Raw genomic sequence first — 26959 nt, 5'->3', positions numbered from 1 at the left:
TAAAATTAACCCTCAAAAATCAACTGCCTTCCTCTACGCCAACAGTGAGAGAAACGAGGCAACAATCAGGAAAGCAACTCCTTTTGCAATAGCTTCAAAGAAAATAAAGTACCTAGGAATTATCTTAACCAAGAACGTAAAGGGCTTTTTTGATGAAAACTTTAAAACCCTGAAAAAGGAAATTAAAGCAGAACTAAGGAAATGGAAAAACCTCCCATGCTCCTGGATTGGAAGAATCACCATCATGAAAATGACAATCTTGCCAAGGGCTATCTACAAATTCAATGCAATATCAATCAATATCCCAATGTCATTCTTCAGAGAAATGGAAGGGGCAATCCAAAATTTTATATGGAATAATAAAAGACCCCGTATAGCAAAAACACTTCTTAGCAGAAAGAACAGCACAGGAGGAATTCCAATACCTTTAGACTCTATTACAGAGCTATAATAAAACAGTTTGGTACTGGCACAAGAACAGGCCTGAAGACCAATGGAATAGAACTGAGGACCCAGATATTAAACCACAGACCTATGGCCACCTAATCTTTGACAAGGGAGCCAAAAAAATAGAATGGAAGAAAGACAGCCTCTGGTTAAGTACCTGCAGAAAACTAAAGTTGGATCCTTCTTTGTCACCCTGCACTAGAATTAACTCCAAATGGAAGACCTAGAGGTAAAAGGCAACACACTGAAAACTTTACAAGAAGGAATAGGAGACACACTAGGTCTCCTTGGCACAGGTCGAAACTTTCTCAATAAAGACCAAGAAACACAACAAATCAGAGAAAGGCTGGATAAGTGGGACTGCATTAAACTGCAGAGCTTCTGTAAGGTAAAGGACATAGATAGTAAATTAAATAGGAAGCCTACAAAATGGAAGAACATCTTCACTGACCATACAACGGACAAAGGCCTCATATCTGAAATATATCAACAGTTCAAAAATTGAATCACCCCAAAACTAATATCCAAAGAAACAACCATCCCATTAAACGATGGGCCAAAGACTTAAAGAGAGGCTTCTCTGAAGAAGAAACAAAAATGGCCTATAGACACATGAAGAAATGCTTGACATCTCTGGTCATAAAAGAAATGCAAATCAAAACAACTCTAAGATTCCACCTCACTCCAGTTAGAATGGCCAGGATCAAAAAATCTAATAACAACAGATGCTGGATGGGATGTGGCCAGGAGGGATCACTACTACACTGCTGGGGGAAGTGCAAACTCATTCAACCACTATGGAAAGCAGTATGGCAGTTCCTCAAAAGATTAAACATAGAGCTCCCCTATGACCCAGCAATTCCACTACTTGGCGTTTACCCAATCATCCAGAAACAAGGGCATACTAAATCCACTAGCACAATGATGTTCATTGCAGCACTATTCACCATAGCAAAGATATGGAACCAACCCAGATGTCCCTCAGTTAATGAGTGGATCAACAAGATGTGGTATTTGTACACAATGGAATTCTATGATGCTGTCAGAAAGAATGACATTGCCCCATTTGTTAGGAAATGGAAAGACTTAGAAAAAATCCTATTAAGTGAAGTAAGCCAGACTCAAAGGAACATAGGCTCAATGGTTTCCCTCATTTGTCATCAGTAGAAACCTTGGGCTCTCCTAGCAGAGATTTACAGTAGAGCAAAACCCACATACATAAGGCCATACACTGTGACACTAAATGAAAGGACCTCTAGGTTATAAAAACAAAAGCCATGTAATGAGTGATTGTTGTCCTTAATGTACTATGTTATCTCTCATCTCTTTTGCTGTCCCTTGGTTATCTCATATTGTTACAGTATCTCACTTTGTTATCTGATATATTGCATATATTTGTATTTGGTTATTTGAAATTGGTTAGGGAAGGGGGTAAAACAAGATGAGGGATGGGGGTGGGGGGGAGGGTAATGGGGACCAAGACATGAGAAAGGGTGTCAATGTATGTGAAGTAATGCACCTTCTATCTGGTGAATATAATGTAACCCTTCTATTAATTACAATAAAAATATATGAAAAAAATGTTCATATGTTCCTAAAATAACTGAGTGTCTTCAATCTTCATTTCCTGTTTATAAGTTTTCTAGCTGAACATTATTTACTATACTGTACAACCCTGCTTCCTAGATCTCTCAATTCTTCTTTTTAAATTTTTTCCTCATTACAGAGAGCTCTTAAAATATTTTTGTCAGTAAAACAACATGATGGATGGGAGGCTTTGATAATTGTTTTGTTATTTTTGGACTATATCCTGAGCTAGGATTCTAGCCTCTGTCTTCATGCTGCATAGTCTGTCCTGCTGCTTAAATCAGGATTCTTTGGGGATGTGGACAGATGATAGAGATAGTTTCACAGCTTGAAGACAAAACATAGAGGCACCCAGACCATATGACATTCTCATAGCACATTCCTTGTTCACAGCCATAAGCCACTCCTCCGTGAGAACTAAGCTCTCCACGTTTTTTGTCTCACAAGTCTCCACTATTAAATTTACTGTATTATTTCAACATATTTCTGCTTGCAGAATAGTAGCCATAGACTAATACAGATGATTGGGTGTAGATGAGGGTATGTATGGCCAACCTCATAGAAAAATGGAGAAGTGTTGTCTGTGTTAACACATATCTTTGCTGCTACTAGAAGGCTTGTGGGGGGGAGCTATTGTGCCCAGCAAAAGAGATCCATGAGTTTACCATTGCTGAGTTATTGAATACACTTACTGTATATGTGCTGTACCAAGAGAACAGTCTTGAAAGGCCAAGTGTCTCCTGACCAAGACTATCATGGGAACGGGTCCCAGAATGAAAAGCATGAATTATCAGGCCCATATGGATTAGTTCTCACCCCAGAGCTACCCCTTTGATGTGATTTTCAAACCCCAAGGAGTCCCAAGAGAGGGAACCACAGACAAAACAACATAGGAGCAATAACTCAATAGAAATGCATTAGCCACTTCCTCAAGCGCCAATATCCAGCAGACAGTCTGTTTGCTCCGGGTATCAGGATTTTGAAACAAAAGGAGCAGTGAGTTCACAAATGGTTTTCAGGATATGACCTAGTGAGAAAAGTGGTGAAAGTTATTTGTGCAATTGTTTTTTCAAAATACATAACATTGAATTTGAAAGTCTGTAAGTAAATTTTCTATACTGGTACATTAAGCACTTGTGTACCTAAAGATAGTGTAACTTTACAATCATATCTAGGAGAATGTATATTAAATTATTCTCATCAAGTCTATTAATCAGTTTTGTTTAAATTGTGCTTACTTACTGAGACACTTGGCAGTTAACAGACTATTGAAGAAAAAGTTGAGATCATCTTTATAATTCTAGTGAACTTAGCTACTTTCACCAGTGGTTGTTATTTCTTAGAAACTTTAATTCTTTAGTTACTAAATACCATAAAAGTATGTATTTATTATTAAATTTACTATTATAAAGGCCATTAAACTAAATAGTGTAAAAGAACAGATCAGGAAATCAGACAAATCTGAGTATGACATATTTCTACTGCATAACCGGACAAATCACTAAATGTGTATAAAATTTGTTTTGTTTTGTTTTGTTTTAGTAGATTCTTTTTCTTAAGTAGATTTTTAAAAGAATCTATTTTCTTAGGATTAAATTAGAAAATACTTATAAAATTGGACATAGTGTATGTCAATTAATGGAAGAGCAGGTTGATTCAAATTCAAATATTCAAAATATGTAAGTCCAAAATAAAACACATTTGGTTTTATAAACAACTTTCTATTTTTCTACTCTCGTATCTCTCCCCCTTTATCAACTACTCTCTTTACACAAAATTAGCAACATTTGCTTCTTGCTTTTAATGAACACATTCATTGATTCACAGAATTTCAGAGTTAAAAGAATATAAACTAGACCAGAGCTTGCTCTTGTCGATGAATAAAACTGGGGACCCCTTAAGGTCATCTTTCCCATAATGATATTAATAAGGTCCCCTAATTTCCAAGATCTGGTCATTTGTGATACAATATGGTTATAAGTGAATGTATTCTTTCATATCTTTTATATTCCAGGTGCCAGCTGTTATCATTATATTATGCTGTGGATGAGCTATCTTTTATTTTTTTTTGGATGAGCTATCTTGATGTATTTCTTTGCTGAAATACTGTGCTTTGATCCAGATGACTCATACCTGTAATCCTAACTACACAGGAAGCTGAGATATCACAATCATGGCTCAAAGCCAGCCCAAGAAGGGAGCTCTGTGAGACTCATGTCTAATTACCAAAACAAAACAAAACAAAGGGAATTGGAGCTGTAATTGAGTCTCTGAAACCTCTTTGCTCCTCACCTGGTACAGAAGTTCTGTGGACATTGGCTAAAGGCATGAATACACAAAGGAGGAATGAATGGGTGAATGTCATGCTGGACTGATGTACTTTTGAGTGAGTTTCCCCAAAATTTAATCTGGTAGCACAGGGTCTATACAAGCGAATTCATGCACACGCGTGCGCGCACACATACACACACACACACAGAACAGTAGAACAAATTAAAAATATCTATTCTTCTCTATGCACACATAAATTTTTACCTACATTCAACATTTCCAAAGTAAATAGATTACCTAGACTTGAAGAATCAGAATGAGACACATGAGACCAGGATGCCATCTTGTGGTTTCTTTTCACATTTGCCATTTCCAACCTGCCAGGAACTTTCTTCAGAAAAATACCATTGTAAACTGTTATAAAGGGGAATGGAAGGGTGGGGGGTGTGAGGGGGGTAATGGGTACCAAGACATGTGAAAGGATATCAATGTATGGGAATTAATGCACCTTCTGGCAAATATCATGTAACCCTTTTATTAATTACAATAATATATATATATATATATATATATATATATATATATAAAGGGGGGGAATGGAATTTTGCCCAGCCTAATAATTCTGGCATGTCATTATCCTAAAAATTTAGCTCACCGTCATTTTTATTTTTATCTTAAATATTAAATTGATGCCAAATAACTATATATAAATATTTAAGGTATGGGTGACTACATGAAAACGTCAAGCTCTTGGCTAGATGCTAAGTAAAGTTCTTCCCTCCCCCACAATGCTGCATATACTTTCCTTTAGCAAGATCACGAACCTTTTCAAACCGCTATGCTAATAGCTACAAAAGCTATACTTTCAACCCTAATATATCAGCCAAGCTCCCTCATATTTCGAATCACTCTTTGGCTCTGCTGAGTCTGGGAAGAACAAAGTGAACATACCTTCTCTTCCCACTCGGCTTCTCTGTTTCCACCTCCCTATCAGAAGTTTTTATGCCACCACGTTGAGCGCAAAAGGAAATCATGGAGCCAGTAATGATTCTTCCTTTACTGGACCCATCGGGTTCTAGCAGACGCCAAGTCCTCTTGGATTCCCTTTGTGTCTTTTTAACTTGTCTGAAGGGCCTCCATAAACTAGCTCAAATCTGCCTAACCTCATCACCCATCATTTCTTAACATAGACCCCTCGTCAAAACCCAGGAGTCATAACTGTTCCCATTGCAAGTGTCCATGCTGTAGTCCATCCAGGCCCACAGCTAATTGAATGGTCCTTTCCCATAGTGAGTCCAATACCTTCCTCCCAGCCTTATGAGGCCGGCTCCTGTGGAAACATCCCCATAGATAAAACCAGGTATGCCTTAATTCAATGAAGATGACACCTAAAACTAACCACCAAGATCTTTCATATTATCCCAGAACTGGGACACTCTGCATTTGAACATTAGAAATCCAGATACTCCAGGCCAGGAGTTTGGCCTAGTGGTAGAGTGTTTGCCTTAGCATACACAAAGCCCTGGGTTCAATTCCATGTACCAAAGAAAAATGGCTCAAGTGGTAGTGTGCTAACCTTGAGAAAGCTCAAAGCCAGTGCCCCAGGACTGGCAAAAAAAAAAAAAAAAAAAAAGCAGGCAAGAAATCCAGACACTACTACCTTGACATTCCAGGACTTACACATGCGGCTTGCTTTGGAATCGCACCATGAGCTTTTGAGGCTTTCAAACTTGATATTGAGACACACTGCTGACCAGCTTGTAGATGGACCATTTCAAGCTTCTCACTCTCTATAATCAAATGAGTAAAATAAATCCATTTCACAATACATCCTATTGCATTTACCTATCTATCTCTTCATCCATTATATATTTGTCTGTCTATCTGTTTGACTGTCTGTCTCTATATGTCTGTCTGTCTATCTATATTTGTCTTCTATTGGTTTAATCTCTCTGGAGAACCTAGGTAAATACAGTCATTCTGTAAATGAAATGTTCAGCTTATGAACCAGTTTTCAATTGATGACTGTTTCCTTCTCCCTTCCTTCAACATATATTGTGATGATTGAAAGTATTGCTCATATCACACAATCAATGGGTAGTCTGATATATATATATATATGTATATATATATATATATATGATACACACACACACACACACATAATTCTTGAGGGAAGTGAAATTTCTGAAAGCACCAAGATCAACCCATCTTTTCGTTTTTGCCGTTTTGGTGGTTTATTGGAGTAGCACTTCCAGCTCCTTGAGGTTGTGGACCAGGAACTTCCGGAGGCCTCTGGGCAGCATGTGTTTGTTTTCTCGTTGCTCTCATAGCCGATGTGGGGCATCAAGATCTGGCCCTTGAATCTCCTCCGGACCCTGTTGTCAATACCCCTGGGTTCCACCTGTTTGGCTTCATCTTGACATCTGGGTCTGCTTGGTGGCGGATGAACTTCTTGGTCCTCTTTTTGAGGAGCTTGGGCTTCACCAGAGGCCTGAGGGCAGCCATGCTGGTGAGGAGGAGAAGGCAGTGCCGAGGAAGAGCTCAAGCCCATCTTTTCTGAACCCCAGGACGCTGTGACAGGACACATCATGAAGCACTTATGAACATTCAGCATAGCCCAGGGGAAAACAAAATAAACCATTCTAGTTGAAATCAAGCTTTCCGTCTATTTTTCTTCTGTGGTGAGAGTCAGGATTTTTAAATGAAATGGAAACAAAACATATCCCTGTCAACTCAAAAAGCGTCAGAAGGTAGAAGTGTTTTTAAAACATTTAGGATTTTTTTTAAAAAAAGTAATTTCTACATTGTAATACTTTTTATTGTCCTTGATTCTTACATTTCCATATTTTCTTTTGGGGAATCTCCCAAGGTACACTTTTCCTGAAATATAAAAATTCCCAATTATATATTTAAAGGTATTCTGCAGAGAAGACTGTATGATTTACATATTAAAAGCTGCCACTTGGTATTAAAAGAAATTTACTATAGTTTTATGAATTTTTCAAAAAACTTAAGACAAAATAATTAACTGGAGTTTTAAAAGAATATGTATCAAGCTAGCTACCCAATTAAACAATGAAATGAAAAAAGATTTTGGATTGACAAATAATAGAGAAAAATAGTTCATTTTTATTTTTTTTTAACTCTAGGCCTGAGCACTGTCCCTGAGCTCCTTTTCACTTAAGACTAGCACTCTACCACCTGAACCACAGCACCAGTTCCAACTTTTTCTATAATTAATTGGAGTTAAGAGTCTCAAGGACTTTCCTGCTCAGTCTGGCTTCAAACTGTGGTCCTCAGAGCCCAGCACCCTGAGTGGCTAGGACTATAGTTGTGAGCCACTGATACCCAATAGTTCAAATTTAGTATATACATTTAAGGTATTTTTAATGTAAATGTTTTATAACTATAAATTTGATGTAAGTATGAAATAAAAGAAGCATAATACCTCTTAAAATTATCTTCTTTCTTTATTGGTCACACTCAAGATCAGATAAAGATTGGATTTTTAGGGGGAAAACAAAACAAAACAAAAACCTTGCTGGTAAATACATCCATATTCTTCTCAAAAAGTTTTCAACTTTAGGGGGCTGGGAGTTTGGCCTAGTGGTAACGTAGTTGCCTAGTATGCACGAAGAGGTTCCATTCCTCAGTACCACATACATGTAAAAAAAAAAAAAAAGCCGAAAATGGTGTTGAGGCTCAAGGGTTGAGCTCTGTAAAAAAGTTTTCAAGTTTAGTAGTTCTTGGGGAAAAAAATTATGAGCTTGTGCTTCGTGTATTTTTAGAATCGGGGACTTCTTTAGTGTTTGTATCGTTATATCGTAATTGTCAATATTTATAGTAATAATACTATACTAATATCTATAATTTTGTATTTTAAGTTTCAGTTTGAGTAACATGTTTTTTAAATGGTGCTTTTACTACCGATCAAAAGAAAAGTAACCATTGATGAAGAAAATAAAATATTTATTTTTTAAGTCCTCATAATATTTAGTAGAAAAAGACGTACTTGTAGTGGATGAGGGGGAAAAAAAGCGAGGCTTTCCCTGACCGGGAATCGAACCCGGGCCGCGGCGGTGAGAGCGCCGAATCCTAACCACTAGACCACCAGGGAGCTCTGAGAAAAACCCTCGCTTGATATCCTTCATTGTGTATGACTTATATACACAGCTCCGACCAGCAGAGGGCGTGCTGTGTCCAGTACACTTTCGCTCTCCTATCCAGGAGTTTCAACTCCCATGCAAGGCACCTTCCCACCCCGTCCAGGAAACCTCAAGGTGACTGCTAAGGTGGACGCCCCCCCCCGCACCCCCACACCCTCTTCCGATGGCTGAGCTGAAAACGGGCATCCTAAAATTCTGAGTCCAGCTGCCCCCCTACCCAACTTTATTCTTCCTTAGCCATCCCGGCCACTTTCTCCAAATCTAACCTTCTTCGCCTTTCTTTTCTTTTCGGCGATGCGGTGTTAAGCGACACCAACATTACAGGAAATCGACAGACAGACAGATGGCCGTTGGCCGAGCAGATGTCACGGTGAAGGGACCAGACACGCACAGCACTCGTCGTTCCTAAGTGCGAATAATGGCCTTTGGGTCCCAATCGTCCACCTGCAAGTGTGTGTGTGCACTGGTCCGTCAACGCAAAGGCAACGGACGCGCATGCGCACAAGCCCAGGTGGGTGTCTCTTCCCCCCTCCCCCCCTCCCCCCCCCCCCCCCCCCGCCCAGCCCCTGCGCCGGAACGCCGGAGACCGCTGCAATCCCAGGCTCTCTCATCTTCGCCTTCTCCACTACTGCCATCTGCGCAACTGGTTTCACTTGTCCCCATAAAATCCTGCACACATACACACACACCAGGAAATGCAATTTCCCAGGCTCAGGAAACCTTACTACAGCCACAAGTCAGAAAACTCTCAGGAAAAGAGTAGTCACTGGCTGCAAACTCGCTTGGGGTTGAAAATGCCAGAACTTCAGTGCTGCCACCGAGCAGGACGTGGACATTTGCAATGAACTTGTTCAGAACAGCATCCGGCGCCGGTGTGGTCCACAGCCTGATCCATCACGAACAAAATTAGGTGAAGCCCTTCAATGTTAATGGTCTTCTTGTGTTCAGCAACTCTGTCTGAGATTACTTGCTCATATACCAACACGAAAATTAACAGAAGTTGCCGAGGCTAACACATGTATTTTAGGTGGGACGTGCTCTCCTTTTCCACAGGGCGTTCAGTAGGTGGAGCTCTGACCTCGAAGTTGCAAGGTAAGGAGACAAGCCACGGTATCTGGTTTTGAACAAAACCGTAGTGCAGATATTATTATGTTTGGACTTCTGTTTACATTTAGTAGATTTCACCCCACCATTCCTCCACTCTTATTCACTCTGTCTCATTACTGCACCGTGTCCTTTAGTTTTTCATTTAAGGCTGCTTGGTGCTCTACCACTTGAGCCCTGTTGTACCTCTGGTATCAAGATTTTATTTTGAAACGTAAGCTCTATAGAAAATTGCAGTAATAGGGCCAGAAGCATGGCCTAATCATGGGCTTGCCCAGCACTCACAAAGACCCGGGTTGGATTTCTCCATACCATTAAAAACAACAACCACAAGGATAACTCTCTCACTTTCCTATCCTGGAGTTCATTTCGCCTAGCCTCTTCCTAGACTCATGCTAATTGCTACAAATGAAGGAGACCACGCGTGATCACATTTTATCTCTAATCTGCAATGGTGAATGGCATCCACCCCTGAGAAATCTCCAAAGCACATTACCTTACTTAGCGAAAGCCATTTTACCATGCGATCCAGTTAATGATTCTGTGATAGAAAAACACTATCCTGGATTGTTTGAGTGGATCCAAAGTCACTCCCCAAGTTTCCTTAGAAGTAGAAGAGGCAGAAGAGATGGACAGAATGATTCAAATATAGAAAAGTCATCAATTACACGTTTCTGGCTTTTAAGTGAAAAGGAGACAGAAAGACATACTACATGTTTTCTCTCCTATGTGGAAAATGCTGAGAAAAAATAAAACATTAGTGTGCAAGCAGACTGTTTGGATTGTTGAAATCAACAGGAGGGGAAGAGAAACAAGAGGATGACAAGAGACTGTACTGGATCGGAGTACTTTATTTTGGATGCCAATACTGGAGCTTAAACTTAGGGTAACACTTAATAGATAGGCACTCCAGTGCTCAGCTACACCCCTTGATCTTTTTTTTTTTTTTTTTTTTTTTTGCCAGTCCTGGGCTTGAGCTCAGGGCCTGAGCACTGTCCTTGGACTTTCTCAAGGCTAGAGCTCTACCACTTGAGCCTCAGCACCACTTCCGGCTTTTTTCTATGTATGTGGTACCAAGGAATCGAACCTGGGTCTTCGTGCATGCTAGGCAAGCACTTTAACCACTAGGCCAAACTCCCGGCCCCACCCCTTGATCTTTTTTGACTGTTCTTTTTTTTCCTTCCCTTCCTTCCTTCCTTCCTTCCTTCCTTCCTTCCTTCCTTCCTTCCTTCCTTCCTTCCTTCCTTCCTTCCTTCCTTCCTATCTACCTTTCTTTCTTAGAATTTAAATGTTGTAAAGGTGATGCACAGAGTGGTTATAGCTCTTTCTTTCTTTTTGAGATAGGGTCTTGTTTAGATATATGAATGCCCAGGGATCCTCTTAATTTGCACTTCTAGCCATCGCTGATGTGACAGATGTTCCACTTTGCCTAGTTTTTTTCTGTTGAGGTGGGATCTTGTGATTTTTTTCTTTCTGAAGGCTGATCTTGAGCTGCAATCCTGCTCATCTCAGCTTCACGAGCAGCTAGGATTACATCCTACTTGTGTTGGTCATAGTTCTTTATATAAATATACAGAAGTAGAATTATGGAACACATTAAACAATTTTCTTAAAGGGGAAAGATAAAAACAAAGTAATAGGGGAGCAAATTTGATTAATTATACACTTAGTATAATTGCAAAGAAAAAAAAAAGCAGGCAAGTGGAGGGACCCATAAGCTAAGGAATGCAAGAGACCTTCAGATGCAGAAAAAGACAAGGATGGAATCTTCTATAGACTTTCCAGAAAGAGTGCTGTTCTGCCAACATCTTGATTCTAGTCCAGACTGAATTCCAGAATTATTACTGTGAGGATCATTTTCTGACAATACTGGGTTTGAGCTTACATCCTTGAACTTGCTCTACCACTTGAGCCATGCTTCCTGCTGAACTATACCACTGCAATGTTTTTTAAAAATATTTTTCCCAGTCCTGGGGCTTGAAGTCTGGGCCAGGGCACTACCCCGGAGCTCCTTTTGCTCTGGCAGGGGTAGCACACTGCACTGGAGCTACAGCTTCACTTCCACAGTTTCTGTGATTAATTGAAGATAAGAGTCTCACAGATTTTTCTTCTCAGGTTGGCTTAGAGTCAAGATCCTCAAATCTCAGCCTCCTGAGTAGCCAGGATTACAGGAGTGAGCCACTGGTGCCCAGCTTAAATGTGTGTTGTTGCTTTAAGACACTAACTACGTGGTGATTTTCCTACAACAGTACTAGGAAACTAATATCTTAAGTCTGGCCATGTGAATAAGATGTATGCCATGTTTCTTCATCACCATCATTGAGATTAAATGGGAAGTGGAAAGGTAACTACCACTGGTAGAAGTAACAGCAGTTTTAGCTTCTGCTGGTGAACTTTTTCTGAATTACAGTGTTTGAAACCGTATTGGTGTTTTAATTTTATTGTCCTTCCATAAAGAACTTTCCCCAAAATTTTTATTCCTTCTTTGGTTTTATGTAGGTTTAGACTCACTGTGTTCTTTTGCATGAATTCTTATTCAGATTCTCTATTGCTTCTACTGCTGCCTTTATTTAATACTTACATTGTCCCAACTTCAGACAGAGCTAGATAGACACTGCAAGTTGGCTCTTTCATACTGTTGGCATGTCCCCATAAGAGTTGAGCAATTCTCCATTTTCTGACACAACAGAGTTTGGGGACATTCTGTACTTCATAAAATAACATAGAGAGAACTCAAATCTCCCTGCATATATCTATTCTTTTGAAAATTCCCTTTGTAATTTTTATACAAACAGTGCCATGCTATAGCTAATTTTCTCTAACTTTTAAAATCCATATCTTTTGAAAGATGTTATTTATGTAACATTCTCTCATTTTTTTCTCATAGCTGCATGGGAATCTATTGTATAAATATTAAATGAGTTCTAAAATCTAATTACAGATTGTTTGTAATCTTTTGCAGTTACAAAAGTACATAGTGCAACAAAGAACCCTGGATCTATAGCACATAGTTTACATTTTTTCCACAAGTGATACTACCTTAAAAAGTATCAATTACTGATTTGAAAATGTTGTTTGTTATCAACTGGAGGAAAATTCTGACAGTCCATTAAGACTCAGCTGTTGCTACTATTGATTGAGATTTTATCCCTTCCTTGGATTTCAATGTGACTCATATATGGTTTTATTTATGAATGTACACATTCATTTGACAAATATTTTTAATCTAATCTATTCACAAAGAATTAAAAAATACCAGAATCACTGATTGCAAAGCTTAATCTAGTGGTGTTCAAGTACTATGCAAGTATAACATAGTAAAATAAATATATCACTTATAGCTTAAAATTCATTTACTTGATTAAAATCTATATTTTCTCATCTATATACACAGATAAGAATATTTTTTAGATGGCACTGTACCCAGGAAAATCATGTTTCCACCTCTCTCCCCGCCGACGTGCTTCCTTTGGTGTTATTGGGATTTGAACTTAGAGTGTAAGTGCTCTACCACTCCAGTCACACATTCAGCCCTGTTTTGATTTAGTAATTTTTTTGGATGGGATTTCATGCTTTTGCCCAGTGCTGGCCTCATCTTGATTTTGCTATCTCTGTTTCCCATAGAGCTAGGATTACACAAATATGCCACCACACCAGATCTGATAATTTCCTAGAAAACTAAGCCATGAACCCAGCAAATGAGCTCGATGGCTCTTATCCTGAAGAAATGACAATGTAGGTGCACACAAAAGCTAACCTGAATGTTAGGTTGCTATAGTTATAATTTCCCCAAGCTGAAAACAACGGAAATGTCTTCAATTTGACCAACAGTGATACACTCTCCTTAGTGTGGAATATTTATCCATGAATAAAAATGAATCTACAGACATGTTTAGGTGGGTATAAAGGGAATTACGCTGAGTGAAAAAAAGTCACATGTATTTCTCTTTATAGAGCACTGTTGAAATCACATATACAATAAGAGATACAGTGTTGTCAGGAATTAGGGATATGGTGAAGTCCTTATGTAATGGTGACTAGGAAGGGATGACTCTTGGGAGCCTGATAGTGATGAAGAGGTCTGTCATTCTATTGTAATGCTGGCACACACACACACACACACACACACACACACACACACACACACCAGTGTATACAACTGATGAAATCTGGATATACTCTTGTGATTGCAATAGTGTTCACTTTCAGGTTTTGATATTGTCCTGTAGTTATGAAAGATGTTACTACTGAGGAAAACAGGACCGACCCTCTCTTGAAATGTCCACACTTATGAATCCATAATCATTCTCTTTGAAAAGTTCCCTTTTCGAATATTTACCATGAATTTCTTTCATCCTATAGATCCAAACAACTAGCAATAATGTCCCTTTGTTTAGAGATTCATTTCGGAATTACAAATTATGAAGTTTAGCCCTACCTAGCATATCTGAATATTTTTCAGAGGATGTACAAAAGCACATAAGAATTATTAAGTTATGAAGCACATGGCTTTTAGGAGAAATGAGATAACTAATACTAAGAAATAAGAATTAAGAAAATAGAATAAAGCAGCCATTTTAAAAAAGAATAAAAGAAAAGAAAATCGCAATTTTGTTTTTTTGCTTACTCTAAGTAATCAGCCATAAGTTCAATGTGTGGGCTGGGCAATCCATTTCTATGTGTATTTCTTTCTCAATACACTTTGGCAAACTCCTCCTTTTGAATGATAATGTGATTTCTACCTCCTTTAGACTTCAAACAAGTTAAGAGAAGCAATAAGCTTAGATTCATCCACAAAAGGATCCCAGACAAGCCAAGGACAGCCAGTTACTGGATATGAGCCACTGCCTTCCACTCTATTAAGCAATGGACTCTTTTCACCTTTTTAGATGTAGGATGGTATCATATCTTTCCACAGATGGGCTAGTACAAAAAGGATAAACCAGCCACTATCACTCCAAGAGTTAACTCTTTTTTATTTTTATTTTTGCTGATATCATTTCAAATTCTTCATCCAATGCACAGAAATTCACAAAAGCAATTTCATTTTATTAAATTGTCTTTAAATAGTTGTGCAAAAGAGTTGCCATTTAACAAAGTAGTTTATGAATACAATGTATCTTTGGTGGGGGGGTCATGGGGCTTAAACTCTGGCCTGGGCCTGGCTCTGAGCTCTTCAGCTCAAGGCTACCGCCCTTCCCTTGAGCCACAGCTCCACTTTCCATTTTGTAGTGATTAAATGGAAATAAGAGTCTCAGGACTTTGTATTCCCAGGCTGGCTTTGAACCATGATCCTCAGATTCAGCCTCCTGAGTAGCTAGGATAACAGGCTAAGCTGCTAGCTAATACAATGTATCTTGATCTGCATTACCTTTTTTCCACATTCTCACCCATTTGACCCTTTTCTTACTTCCTTTTTAAAATTGTGTATATACTATGAATTCTCTCCTGCATTTCATTAGTCTATCCTTCTTCCTTTAACCTCACCTCCTCTTGCAAGTACACGGTTTCCTGATGATTATCATGTTGGGCCTTGACTTTGTCTTTCTAAGGAATTACATTATTTGAGTTCTCCTTAGAGCCTACCATATTCCAGTTAATACATTTGTAACCACTTGCACACTACCCAATGTGTTTATTTACAGATTTATACAGCGAATTCTAGCTACCACAAACCAGGAATACCATGCCACTTTTGTTTCTCTAGGTCTGATTTTCTTCTCTTAATATAATTGTAGAAACAATTTAATAGAAGTAGATGCTCATGACTTACCCAAACAGCCTTTTGTTTGAAAAATGTGTTAAAAGTAGTATTTGGCAATACCTTTGGAATTTCAGTTCCAGGATACATTATGGATATTGTGTTTTAAAAGGGAAATACTGGTTGTACCTCTTTAAAATAGAATTACCCTTAGATAACCGAGATCTTATTTTACAGCTGTTATTATTTAATGATGCTCTCTAGGCCCACTCAGATCCCCCCTGAAAGCTTCTTAAGAGAACACAGAGAACCAGTAACTTTCCACTTGTCCAGTTCGTCTCCTGTAATAAGTGATGGCCAGGTGAAAAAAGAAATGGAAAGATCTCTGTTTCTCTGTATCAGTCTCAAAGTCTCATCATGTAGTGGCCATGAAAGAAATGTCAGTATATTCATATTTAACTAATTCTCTCATATTCATTAAACCAAAGTAGCATTATATTGTCATTGTTAACTCAGCATTTATTAAGACTCATCCATTCATTAGGTTGGTGCAAGGAAGAGTATTGGGGAGACAACTTTTAAAAAAATGAGTATTATATACCATATATTTTAATAGTAATAGCTACTTTCTATTGGATGTATTATGAACTTTAAGAACCATTCATGGTGCATTCATTACGCTCTATTTCCAGCCTGTGAAGTTGGCACTGTTATCACTACCCCACTTAGGGATAAAGCATCTGATTAAATATTGTGTTCAAAGTCAGAATGTCCTGGAGCTGTAATCTAAAGGTAGACTATGAGTTGACTGGTGCAAGTTTGATCTCAGTATACCAAGATTTCCCAACTTATTGTATGCATGTATTATTTACCAATTAAATATGACCTTCTATTCTAAAATAACTTTCTGCAATACTGCAAATTTTATAGCCTGTGTTGCACAAAAGGATAGTCACAAGCTGTGTGTGTGTGTGTGTGTGTGTGTGTGTGTGTCTTTAGGAATAAAACATGACCAGGAGACTGAAGAACTGCAATTTAAATTGTCTTTAAATGGTTGTATGTGGTTAGTGGGTCTGATATTGATAATACAGATATAGAGGACACGGGAATGGTTTTATTTCTTCTGATTTCTCAGTATGTGACTTATCAGTTCACCCTAGAAGAGCCATGGAGAGTGAAGACAGTCACATTTGATTGTCAAATGTTTTTGAAAGGCTGACATTTTATAAGTGATAGTCACAATTAACATACACATTAGTTAGGTTTGTTTACAAAGAAAAAAAAGATTATTGCTTATTTGCTTCTTAGCAAAATATGAGGTCCATGGAGAGAAACAAAGGAGTGCTTTTGATGTTCAAAGGCTGGGAATCAGTGAAGAACTGCAAGACGGTGAGTGTTCCTTCAGAAACAGCACTCAAAATAGATCACGTAAAACAATGTCCAAATTTTTCTCCCTGGTGACTCTATGCTGTTATTATACATTGATGTATACATTCTTTTTTTTTTTTTTTTTTTTTTTTGCCAGTTCTGGGCTTGAGCTCAGGGCCTGAGCACTGTCCTTGGACTTTCTCAAGGCTAGAGCTCTACCACTTGAGCCTCAGCACCACTTCCAGCTTTTTTCTATGTATGTGGTACCGAGGAATCAAACCCGGGTCTTCATGCATGCTAGGCAAGCACTTTAACCACTAGGCCAAACTCCCAGGCCTGATGTATACATTCTTATAGTCACCATTATGAGTCAAAATTGAGACAAAATATCGCACCTATGAGTTGGGGCTTCAGAGATGTTTTCAGGGAGCAGTTTGTCATGTGTTGTGTTTTCTGACCTGGGCAATGTAACTCCCATAACTGTTGCACATCCAACCTCCAATTTGCTTAAAACTGACTCAGCTCCAAAACAAAAACAACATGAGATCAGCATTTTTACCCTAATTTGACAAATGCTAAATCACACACACACACACACACACACACACACACACACACACACACACACACACCCTCCCCCCAATGTCTCCAGGGGGGGGAAAGAAAAAAGAAAAGAAAAAAAGAAAAAAAAAAACCTCTGTTTACAGTCAAGCCAGAAAGTTGCAAATCTGATATTGAAAATCACATATGTTTAAGTGCAGAACTGGGAGGTGATTCCACAGTTCCAAGACCATGTAAACATCACCATTTGCAACTGAAAAATCCCAAAGTCATTACTTTTAAATGCTTTGCTCCACCCTCCAGGGAGGGAGGGAGAGAGAGAGAGGGAGAAAAAGAGAGGGGGGGGGGAGAGAGAGCTTTCAGCTACTCAGGGCAGGCAGCTATCAACTGGGTCTGGGTGGATGGCCTCAGACACGCCAGTGTTATCAGACCAGCCTCAGGCTCTTCCTGGAGCTTTTCCACCGTGCGTCGTGTCGGGGTGAACAGGGTCAGATCCTGTTAGTCATCTTGCAGGGCTGGTCACAGGACCGTAGAGGAATCAGCATCCAGTGCGGATGGGATGTTGAGAGGCAAGGCCGCGATGCTGATGCAAACCCTTCCACCCAGGTTCTCTCGGATCTCTGCCAAGAGCTAAGCTGGAAGGCCCAACTTGCCACATTCCTATTGCTGTAATGATTGCAATCTGGCAGCGTCCTCGAGACTGCACCCGGGGCGGCAGGGGGGGAGGAGACGGTGGGCCCCTTGGCTAAATGCAAGCCCGGAGAAGACAGGAGGGTTCGTTGATTGGGGCCCACGGGACTCGGAGCTGGAAGGAAAAGTCACAGGACTTGTAAGGCTGCAGCAGACACTTGGCCCCCACAGCGCTCTGAAGCCTGACCTCCCCCCATATCCCCCGCGCCAAGCGTGGGGCCCGAGGCTAGCCAGCCAGCCCGCGGCAGGGGATGCGTCCGCGGGCGAGGTGAGTAGAGCCGGTCCAGGTTCCGCCGTCGGTCCCCAGGCCCGGCACCGCCATCAGGCTGGGGCCCGGCCGGCGTCACCGAGGGCCGAGGCCTGCGGAGGCCGCGCGCGCAGCTCTCGGGGACGGGGGCAAGGGGGGCGGAGCCGCCCGGTGCGGGCGGGAGCGGCGGACGCAGCCGCCACCCGGAGGGGTTGGCCTGGGTCGCCCTTCCCCCCAGGGTGCGGAGGTCGCCGGAGAGGGGAGGATGCCGCCGCCCGGCCCTCTCCACCGCGGAGGGGCGCACCTCGCACGGCGGGCCGGGCGGAGCTAGGAGTGGGCGTCGGCGGCGCGGGCTCCGGAGCCGGTGGCGGCCGGAGCTGTGAGCGCGGGCGCGGCCGCAGGGAAGGTGAGGAGTCTCTCTCTCGCGCGCGCGCGCGCGGGAAAGGCCTGGCCAACCCCAGCGGCCGCGGCTCCTACCGGCGCCGAGCTGCGGCGCCGCGGGCGCGCGCCCAGCGTCTCTTCTCCACCCCCCCCTCGTCGTGCGCGCGCGCACCATCCTCCCGACCCCTCCTTCCGCCCACCCCGGAGGATGCGCTCGCGGGCGCCCCGCGGCACAGGGCCCCGCTCCCGGGGAGGCGCGCGCGCCACTCCTTCCTCCGGGACCCGCGGAGTCAGCGCCCCCGCCCTGTAGGTAGGTGGGTGAGGCGGGGCCGGGCCCTGGCGGCCACCGGCTGTGGATGCTGCGGCTGGGTAGAGGCTGGTGGGGGGTGGGAGGGAGGGTAGGCAGGGGCCAGGACCCGTCAAAGTTGCCTCCTGCCAGGGCTGGGCGGAGCGCCCGGAGGTGTGCAAATGGCGCTGGGTGCAGCCCCTTGATTAACCATCAACCCCTCTTCTGGAGCTCTTGAGGTGGGGACGGGGCGGGGGGGGGGGCGTGGGAGCTGGACCCTGGGGATCCGTAGGGCGGGGGCGGAGGGGGGAGAGCAGAAGGGGGAGAGGGCGAGAAGGCCGTTGGATTTCTCTATAGCACAGGTAGAAATATGTCATTGCATTAAAAAAAAAGTGGATCAGCAGACGTCTTCTTCCTGTCTCTGTAGCCGGAACGCGTAGGCGCGCCCGGCGTGGTGCTAGCGGGCGTTGTGGAAGTGCTGGTGGGCTGCTTTGGGTTTTTTTTTGCGATTTAGGGAAGGTCCTTAGCAGAAGTGAGCTATTTTTTCCCCCCCTCAGGAGGTGGATGAGGTCAGGGTATTTCTCCTGCGCCGAGGGTTTAGGATACACTGCCTGCTCACGGGAAGGGATGGGTGTCAAGAGTGACAAGTTCAATACAGGTGTTGGAGTTGCAGTTGTGCTGGGAGGAAGCCCTGGGTGTTGACCGCAGAGGCAGCCTGGTGCCTGCCCAGCCTAACTTGAGACTCCCAAGGAAGGGTTTGCATCTGAGAGAAATGGTTTGGGATCTCCAAGACTCTTGGCTAATTGAAGAATGGAGTGTTATGCTCACAACTACACAGAAATGGATGAGGACAGTTTTCCTTCTCTTGGTGCAGAATTCATGTTGTTCCCCCCCCCATTCTTCCCATTACCCCTCCCCTCTTTTCTATGTATGTATGTATGTATGTATGTATGTATGTATGTATGTATGTATGTATTTTAATGGTACTGGTAGTAGGGCTTGGATTCCAGGCCTGAGAGCTGTATAGCTTTTCTGCTTAAGGCTAGCCTCCTACCACTTGAGCCGAACATTCATTTCTGGCTTTTTGATAGATTAGAGTCTCACAGATATTCCTGTTCAGGCTGGTTTCAAACCTTGATGCTCAGAGCTCAGCCTTCTGAGTAGCTAGGATGACAGGCATGCCCCTGCTCTTAGATGTAAAGTTCAGGCATTAGAGCTTGCAGCCGGATGATGTCTTCGTTTTATTATTATATTTTTAATTTATATGAAGCAGTCTGGTTTTTAGACTCTTGGAAAACGGGTGATTGTAATTTTATATCCAAATATTGGGTTATAGAAATCTGAGGAACTGAATCAAATTATCACCAAGAGGAAGGAATCTAAGTTGTTCTTATTCTCCATCCTGTCTAGTGTCTAATAGATGCTTCTGATATTTTCTGTTGAATTAAAGAACCACTCTACCACTAGGCCATGTTCCCAGCTGTAGTTTTGTTCTGGGACTAGCAAACTGTGTCTGGATTGATGGAATCGCTTCTTTATGTACACAGGCTTACTTGATTATTTAACGTTTATGTTTGAAATCGAACATCTTTAGCTGGCCCTTCCCTTGCTCTTAGGTTCATGTTCCCAACACTTTCTGACTCCTTAGTAATCAAGCCAGTTTTAGTTAAACTCTCACACACACAATGGAAAAAGTACAATTCACTCTACATGTGAAGATGTTAGTCATGTAAAGAATGTATGTCTGGGGTTGGTCATACAAGATTATTACTTCTAACTTTTCCTAATAGTTGTCTGTGTTGTTTTTACCTTGGGTTCTTAGCATATCTCAGATATGGAGAGGTATTTGTAGAACGAACAAATTAATAAATGAGCCTAAGAGAAAACAAAAAGTAGAATTTGCATCTTAAAACTCTTAAGATAGGCGAGCGCAGTGGCTCGTGCCTGTAATCCTACCTACTCAGGAAGCTGAGATCTGAGGATCAAGATTCAAAGCCAGCTCTGGCATAAAAGAACCTGTGACTCTTATCTCCAGTTAACCTCTAGAAATCGGGAAGTGGGGTTTGGCTCAAAGGTAGGATGGTAGCCTTGAACTGAAGAGCTCAGGGACACTGCCCAGGCCCAGGGTTAGGGTGGTAGCCTTGAGCTGAAGAGCTCAGGAACAGTGCCTAGGCCGAGTTCAAGCCCCATGACTGACAAAACAAAAATAAAAAATTCAAGGTATTCCAGAGGAAACCATAATTTAGTATGTAGTAATATATTAACCTGTTTCAGAATGAGTTGTGATTAATTGTAATACATTTTATTAAAGGTAAAGGGACGCTTTAGAAGCTTCTGTGATTCCTAAATGATTAGACGTACATCATATACATACTGATACAATTTTTATTTCCTGCAGTGCTGAGGATTGGACCTAGGGTGCATGACAAATTTCTTGCCAGTGAGCTGCATCTCTAGTCCTAGAGGTAAACTTTTAGCCATTTTCCTCAGTACTGTAAGCATTGTCAGGTTTGACAATCAGACTGTTCGGAGGAGCCATTGCCTCTCTGTTTTACAGTGTTATTTTGAAAACCAGCAAGAAATAGCAAGGTTGACTATCACATTTTATTTGTTCTGTTCTTGCCCTATGCTATTGCCTGTGTTGATTTTGTTTGTGTTTTCCTAGCACATAAATTTTATGAGTTTCCATTAAATTCTTTTCAGTCTCCGCCTAACACAATTATCTGAGAGCAGTCTCATTTTATTTTCTTTTTGTCATTTTAGTACATCTTACCATCTTCACTGCAATACCCCCAAAACTTATTTTCTCACAATATGGTAAAACAGAGTTTACTAATACTGTTTGTCTAACTGTGTTAGCTTCTTCCGAATAGGAGAGGAAATAATACTTTTCTAGGAAGACTAGAAAATCTTCAGGAAGAGACTTAGGGGGGAAATGATTTGTTAAAACAAAGCCGGTTTTGCCATATGACCAAAAAATGACATTTTGCAAATCTTCATTTGTAAGGTAGGGTATTGATCAGATAGCTGATTTTTCTTCTTCCTTGCTCACTTTATAATTCGGAAAGAGCAGTCTCCTCTGGTTATAATACGTTTTTATTTTGTTACTTATACAAACTTTGTTTTTTTTTTTTAATAAGTAAAACTTGAGTACTTAACATGTTGTAACTTTGGGCTTTGAAATCACAATCAAACAAGATTCTTTCCTGCACAAGAAGTGAAACATACTTCATAGGAACAGTTCATGTATATCTATTTTCCCCCAACATGCAAACTGGCAGCTAGATAATTGATTATATTTCTTTGTTACACTGATTTTTTTCCATTCAACCAAGAAATTTATGAATGTAATGCATATTGACCAATGTTACCCCTTTTTGCGTGCTCTTCGATCCCTCCCAACCATTTCCCATTCTGTTTTGGAAAGTAGGAAATGAAGAATCAGACTTGCAACGCAATTGTAATAACTGTTTTTTTTTTTAAAAAGACAAACAAAAAAAGCCTTATAACCTAATATCAATGTTCTTAGTTTCTCTTTGGCCTCTACTTTCTGTTTTACCTCATTTTTCTCAATTCTAATATTTATCTGATCTTCCCCACTTGATTGAATTATACTATTTGAAGATGACTCATCCTCTGTGGATCAGGAAAATAGAAAACAATACAAATAAATGGAAACATTGCTCTCTGGACATACTATGTCTTTACTGAACATGTCTCATTGGTTATATTAAGTAAGTTTTGAACAAGAATATTTGAACCTGGTATGTGTATAGCTCCATAGATAACATTCCAGAGTTTTAGAAACTAAATTCCATTGTTTTGGTTTCACATTTTTTTAAAATTTTCATTGATTAGCTGTATAAGCAGTTGATTTTATTTTATTTTATTTTTTAACAGCTAATGTTCTACTTACTTGCTAGCTGGAAGTTGATAGAGATAATCAACTTAGGTCAATTGTTTCTGTAGTACCTGCCCTAGATGCTTTATCGGGCTAACCAGTCTGTGTAATTTTTTCATATATTTTTATTGTAATTAATAGAAGGGTTACATTATATTCACCAGATAGAAGGTGCATTACTTCACATACATTGATACCCTTTCTCATGTCTTGGTCCCCATTTCCCTCCCCGCCCACCTCCACCCCTCATCTTGTTTTCCCCCCTTCCCTATCCAATTTCAAATAACCAAATACAAATATATCCAATATATCAGATAACAAAGTGAGATACTGTAACAATATGAGATAACCAAGGGATAGCAAAAGAGATGAGAGATAACATAGTACATTAAAGACAACAATCATTCATTATATGGCTTTTGTTTCTATATCCTAGAGGTCCTTTCATTTAGCATCATACTATATGGCCTTATCTAGGTTTTGCTCTGTTGCAAATCTCTGCTATGAGAGCCCAAGGTTTCTACTGATGACAAATGAGGGAAACCATTGAGCCTATGTTCCTTTGAGTCTGGCTTACTTCACTAAATATGATCTTTTCTAAGTCTTTCCATTTCCTAACAAATGGGGCGATGTCATTCTTTCTGACAGCAGCATAGAATTCCATTGTGTACAAATACCACATCTTGTTGATCCACTCATCAACTGAGGGGCATCTAGGTTGGTTCCATATCTTTGCTATGGTAAATAGTGCTGCAATGAACATCATTGTGCTAGTGGACTTAGTATGTCCTTGTTTCTGGACAATTGGGTAAATGCCAAGTAGTGGAATTGCTGGGTCATAGGGGAGCTCTATGTTTAATCTTTTGAGGAACTGCCATACTGCTTTCCATAGTGGTTGAACGAGTTTGCACTCCCCCCCAGTAGTGTAGTAGTGATCCCTTCTGGCCACATCCCCTCCAGCATCTGTGTTATTAGATTTCCTGATCCTGGCCATTCTTACTGGAGTGAGGTGGAATCTTAGAGTTGTTTTGATTTGCATTTCTTTTATGACCAGAGATGTTGAGCATTTCTTCATGTGTCTATAGGCCATTTTTGTTTCTTCTTCAGAGAAGACTCTCTTTAAGTCTATGGCCCATCTTTTAATGGGATGGTTGTTACTTTGGAGATTAGTTTTGGATTGATTCAATTTTTTGAGCTGTTGATATATTTTAGATATGAGGCCTTTGTCCGTTGTATGGTCAGTGAAGATTTTCCCCCATTCTGTAGGCTTCCTATTTAATTTACTAGCTATGTCCTTTACCCTACAGAAGCTCTGCAGTTTAATGCATTTCCACTTATCCAGCCTTTCTCTGATTTGTTGTGTTTCTTGGTCTTTATTGAGAAAGTTTTGACCTGTGCCAAGGAGACCTTCTTGTAAAGTTTTCAGTGTGTCGCCTTTTACCTCTAGGTGTTCCATTTGGAGTTAATTCTAGTGCAGGGTGACAAAGAAGGATCCAACTTTAGTTTTCTGCAGGTGCTTAACCAGTTCTGCCAGCACTACTTGTTGAAGAGGCTGTCTTTCTTCCATTCTATTTTTTTGGCTTCCTTGTCAAAGATTAGGTAGCCATAGGTCTGTGGTTTAATATCTGGGTCCTCAGTTCTATTCCATTGGTCTTCAGGCCTGTTCTTGTGCCAGTACCAAACTGTTTTGTTATAGCTCTGTAATAGAGTCTAAAGGTATTGGAATTCCTCCTGTGCTGTTCTTTCTGCTAAGAAGTGTTTTTGCTATACGGGGTCTTTTATTATTCCATATGAAATTTTGGATTGCCCCTTCCATTTCTTTAAAAAATGACATTGGGATATTGATGGGTATTGCGTTGAATTTGTAGATAGCCTTTGGCAAGATTGCCATTTTCATGATGTTGATTCTTCCAATCCAGGAGCATGGGAGGTTTCGCCATTTCCTCAGTTCTGCTTTAATTTCTTCTTTCAGGATTTTAAAGTTTTCATCAAAAAAGTCCTTTACATTCTTAGTTAAGATAATTCCTCGGTACTTTATTTTCTTTGAAGCTATTGCAAAAAGAGTTGCTTTCCTGATTGTTGCCTCATTCCTCTCACTGTTGGCATAGAGGAAGGCAGTTGATTTTTTTTTTTTTTGCCAGTCCTGGGCTTGAGCTCAGGGCCTGAGCACTGTCCTTGGACTTTCTCAAGGCTAGAGCTCTACCACTTGAGCCTCAGCACCACTTCCGGCTTTTTTCTATGTATGTGGTACTGAGGAATCGAACCCGGGTCTTTGTGCATGCTAGGCAAGCACTTTAACCACTAGGCCAAACTCCCGGCCCAGGCAGTTGATTTTTGAGGGTTAATTTTATACCCTGCTACCTTTCCAAAGTTTTTTTTTTATTAAAGAATTTGTTAACGTTGATTTTTACATCATATTTTAAATTACAAGTTTAACAAACAAGTGTTCAAGAGGGGAATCTCTATTTACAATCACTGGGACTTAGTATTTAGAACTTAATCAAAATTAGGCTAAGGGTTTGTATGTCATGGAAACATAATTTATGAAATAAAACATTATGTCTATAGAGTCATAGGTTTTTACGTCTATATAGTTATATTTATATTTCCATTACCTTGTCCATAGCATTGTGTATGCATATATTGAGTCCTCGCTCTTGTACTCTTTGGATTTAATAGCCACATATTAAGGATACCATGCGCCTTTAGTCTGTGTAATTTTTAAAGAGTCGTTTTTAGTCAAAGGGCTAAACTACTTGGTACTCACCACACACAGTTGCCCTGTTGTCTTGTCTGTCACATGGATAAGTCCCATGATTCATCTTTGTTTTTATTTCTTGTTTCATTTTGGTTTTTGGTGGTATTGAGGTTTCCATGCAGGGCTTCAGGATTGCTAGGCAAGCACTCTACCACTTGAACTCCTCCAGCCCTTTTTGACTTTGGTGATTTTTTTTTTTCTGACAAGGTCTCATGCTTTTTGCCTGGGCTTGCCTGGTGGGGTGCAGTCCTCCTACTTTGTCTCCCACCTCGCTAGTATTATAGGACTATCAACTCATACTGGTTGAGATGGGGTCTTGCCAACTTTTTGCTCAAACTAGCCTCACACTGTAATGTTCCCAATCTCTGTTTCCTGAGTAGTGGGATTCTAGGTGTGAGTCCCTGTTGTCAAGCCCTTGTTCTTGTTTTAATAAATCAAATAGCAGTTCCGATTCTCTTTTATTTGCTATGGTGTTTAAAATATTTAACTTCAGAGTTAGTGGGCCAATACCCTTTGTTCTACTGTTTTAACAACTATATTAAGTTGGTTCAGGTAGGCCAGGTAAATAGCTCTTTACCACTATGTGACACCAAGTTAAGTTTGATATGTTTAACTATGTCAGCAGAGAGACTGATCATTCTTGACATCTGGTCACTGGTATAGTCTGGGAATCTTTGGCTTAAAAGTAACCTGAATTAGGGGCTGGGAGTTTGGCCTAGAGTGCTTGCCTAGCATGTTTGAAGACCTGGGTTTGATTCCTCGGTACCACATACATAGAAAATAAGCCGGAAGTGGTTCTGAGCTCTAGCCTTGAGAAAGTCCAAAGACGGTGCTCAGGCCTTGAGCTCAAGTCCAGGACTGGCAAAAAAAAAAAAATAATAATAATCTGAATTAAAGGTACAACTCTAGACATAGAGTGTGAAGAGAAACGGGCAGATGGTCACATGGAAGAGTCTCCTGATCACCTCCATTGCTCTCTATTCTATACAAGTCAGAATAGGCAATATTGCCCCATTGCTTAACAGGTATGAATGAGGATACTGTGAAAAACTTCCTTTCATCCTTCCCTACCAGTCTCTTGCTTCCCTACCCTCCAGCTAGCTGGTGCTCTCAGGTAACTGAAGATGTTCTGTGACATTTTATGTATTTACCTCATTTTTCTCTTCACTACTTCAGTCATCCACTTCCACTGCTTTTTTTCTGGCACCTCATGGGTTTAGGAAGATGGTCTGCATCCTGCTTTCATCTACATTTCAGCCAGCCTCCTTCTGAACTTCCCCCTTTCCGTATTCTAGGCTGTTGTTTGGCTGTCCTATGGCATCTTCCTCTGCTCTCTTGGGCTTTGATAGGCTTAGCTCTGGACCCTGGCCCTTCCCTGCTGTGATTTGACCACAGACACTGCTGGCCAACTCCCCTCCTCCATTTCATGAACCTTTTAGAGATCTAGTAAAGGTTCAAATTTCAAAAGTTCAAAGATTCATCCCTTAC

At 40.7% G+C, this 26959-nt stretch overlaps 1 protein-coding gene, 1 long non-coding RNA gene and 1 other non-coding gene across 7 annotated transcripts in view; 1 reads left to right on the top strand and 2 right to left on the bottom strand.

Annotated features, from left to right (window-relative positions):
* Positions 1-2915: 2915 nt before the first annotated feature.
* LOC150059707 (uncharacterized) lies at positions 2916-8848 on the bottom strand. Its single transcript, XR_016536397.1, has 4 exons — positions 8741-8848; positions 5986-6095; positions 4603-4692; positions 2916-3061 (listed from the first exon to the last, which is right to left on the bottom strand). It is a non-coding gene; the product is annotated as an uncharacterized LOC150059707 (long non-coding RNA).
* Positions 8354-8425, bottom strand: Trnae-cuc (transfer RNA glutamic acid (anticodon CUC)). Its single transcript has one exon. It is a non-coding gene; the product is annotated as a tRNA-Glu (tRNA).
* Positions 8849-17563: 8715 nt separating the features above from the next.
* Ncoa7 (nuclear receptor coactivator 7) overlaps positions 17564-26959 on the top strand; it is a 111909-nt gene continuing 102513 nt past the window's right edge. For 2 of the 5 annotated variants that reach the window (XM_090338183.1, XM_090338177.1), the window contains exon 1: positions 17564-18166. The gene's annotated coding sequence lies outside the window, so the exon portion shown is untranslated. Of the gene's footprint in view, positions 18167-18416; positions 18552-18732; positions 18837-21208; positions 21278-26959 lie in introns of those variants that run through there. The other 3 variants (XM_090338181.1, XM_090338179.1, XM_090338178.1) reach the window with 3 other exon arrangements.

The sequence above is a fragment of the Megascapheus bottae genome, chromosome 8 (assembly GCF_031878675.1).
Source record: "Megascapheus bottae isolate mThoBot1 chromosome 8, mThoBot2.hap1, whole genome shotgun sequence".
Taxonomy (NCBI): domain Eukaryota; kingdom Metazoa; phylum Chordata; class Mammalia; order Rodentia; family Geomyidae; genus Megascapheus; species Megascapheus bottae.
This window is presented reverse-complemented; position numbering and strand designations above follow the sequence as displayed.